A 2,744-nucleotide genomic window follows, 5' to 3' on the forward strand; every position below is an offset into this window, starting at 1 on the left:
GTGGGAGGTGATGATGGGTGTGGGAGAGGATGAGAGATGAGGACCAAGGTTTAGGAGAGGAGGGGTGATGGGGGAACAGAGTATGCAAGAGGGGTGATGAAGGAACAGGGTGTTGGAGAGTAGAGGTGATGGGAGATCAGCGTGGGGGAGAGAATGGGTGATGGGACAACATGTGGGAGGGTAGGAGTGATGTGGAACAGGGTGGGGGAGAGGAGGGGTGATGGGGCAACAGGGTATGTGAGAGGGGGTGATGGGACATTGGGGTGTCAGAAAGAAGGGGTCATGGGAAAAAAAGGTGCAGGAGCAGAGTGGTGATGGGGAGCAAGGGTTAGGAGAGGAGGGACGATGGGAAAACAGGGTGAGGGAAAGGAGGGGAGATGTGGGAACAATATGTGGGGTGTGGGAGAACAGAGAGCGGGAGAGTAGTTTGATGTGTCAGAAAAGAGGTGTGATGGGGCTATGAGGCATGGGATGTGGGAAAGGAAGGTGATGGGGACCATGGCGCGTGGGGTGTGATAGATGAGGGGTGATGGGACAATGGTAGATGGGGAATGATTGATGAGGGGTATAGGAGACAATAGTGCAGGGGTGGGTGGGATTGATATATGAGGGACAATGGGAGCAGTAGATAGAATGGAGAGCATAACCAATGCAAATCCTGACTTGAGAAACCATGGTTAGCAACAACAACTAAACTGGTAGACACTCTTGATGGTTCGTTCAGTGAATTTATGGTCGCTGCAAATATATTAATGACAGATTACACTGAGTTGCTATTCAGTAATCAATGGCTATTTCATCAATAAGTAGGCAATACATGTTGCTCTCTGGGAATAATCCATGGAAGGTTGCATTACTCAGGAACAACCTCAATTATCCTGTATTTTATTGGTGAAGCTTCTGCAGATTACCAGACAACATTATTGATAAAGGAGCAGTCAATTATTTAAGAGGGTTATTGATGAGCATCAAGTCAATTATTCTGCACTCATCATGCAAAAGGCACTTATTTAATAAAGCAAATGATTAAACATCAGCTTAGCTCAGTATTATTTAATTTTAAAGATCACAAAAGCTGGTACTCGCCACCTTGATGAATCTTAACACCATTTAGATCTTAAAGGGTTTGCGGATCAAAGGTTGATGTTTCATTTGAAAGCCAGGCTTGCTTCAGATCCCGTGGTAGATTGAGAAGCACGAGCTGAGCTAGAGATCAAATGAGCTTCAACTTTCATCAGTGTCTCTGCTGTAGAAATATTTGCCGTGGTGCTGAAAAATAAGTGCATGAAGTTGACATCAGCGCGACTGTTCGCATTGTGAAAGCATCCCAATATAATTCCCAGGAGATTTGACACCAGTTCAGATATTAAGATAATGGAGGTGATGGAGTTTGAAGAACAGAGCAATTTAAATTTAAGCTTATTTGTTACATCGCACCTGTTTCCGTGAGATGGGTTCTTCCACAGTCTGTTTGATAGCTCTGATGTACATACAGCTGTCTAACTTAGAAGGGCAAAGGGCACAATTACAGGAAAAAAGAGTTACACTGGAATAAAAGATCTATTAGTAGGTGGCAAGGGCAGCATGGGAGCATTGTGTGAGGTTCACTCACAGCACGGATGGCATGGCCAGTTAGCCCAACGCCTTTACGGTGCCAGCGATCGGGACTGGGGTTCGAATCCGGCGCTGTCTGTACATTCTCCCCGGCGCTGTCTGTACATTTTCCTCAGGGTTTTCCCTGGGAGCTCCGGTTTCCTCCCACTGTTCAGAATATGACAGGGGAGTAGGTTAATGGGGTGAAAATTGGGTGGCGCGGACTCGTGGGCTGAAATGTCCTGTTATCGTGTCGTATGTCTCAATTTAAAATTAAAATTTAAAATTTATGAACCTGATGACTGCAGTCGAATAATTATTTTTATGCCAGTTAGCGTACAGTTTCACATCTTGAGGAGGAGGAGGAGGGAGCTGAGAGAGGGCCTGGGGTACGATGGAACCTTCTAGATGAGGGCGGCAGGAGACGTAGTAAAACAAGAACATCTGCGGGCCCTGTGATTGTAGTAAATTCACTTAAATGCTAGAGAAAGTCGTGCAGCGTCCATAGGAAGTAAAGGGAACCAATGTCTCAGGCCTGAGTCCTTTGCCAAGTTAAGAGCAAGCAGCAAGCAGGCACCTGAATAAAAAGGTGAGGGGTGGAGGGAAGAAGGGGCAAGGGGAGGAGCACAGGCCAACAGGCAAGAGGCCATAATCAGACAAGGATGGGAGGCAGGAGGTGAGAATAGATTGGGAGGGGGTAGCTAGAGGCAAGGAGACAGGGATAGGGAAGGGAGAGAGGGAGTGGGGTACTGGAGAAAAGAAGAAATGGTGATAAGGATAGGGAGAGAGAGAGAGAGAGAGAGATGGGGAAGGGGGGGCTAACAGAAACTGGAGAAGTCAATGTTAATGCTCTCTAATTGGAGAACGCCCAGATGGAAGATGAAGCATTTTTTTCTCTAATTTGCAGGTGGTCTCAATTTAACAGTGGATGAGACCATGGACAGACACATTGTCATGGGAGTGGGGTGAGGATTTGAAATGGTTGGCTGCTGGAAGGGAGCACCAAGGGAAGGTGCTCGACAAAGCAATCTCTCATTCTGAGTCCAGTCTCTCTGATGTAGAGGAAACCACCATGGGAGCACCGGATGCAGTAGATGACTCCTACAGCGGGAGATGTAGATGGGATTGATGGAGGCGAGGGAAGTTTGGGT

Source organism: Narcine bancroftii, chromosome 3 (assembly GCF_036971445.1).
Source record: "Narcine bancroftii isolate sNarBan1 chromosome 3, sNarBan1.hap1, whole genome shotgun sequence".
Classification (NCBI taxonomy): domain Eukaryota; kingdom Metazoa; phylum Chordata; class Chondrichthyes; order Torpediniformes; family Narcinidae; genus Narcine; species Narcine bancroftii.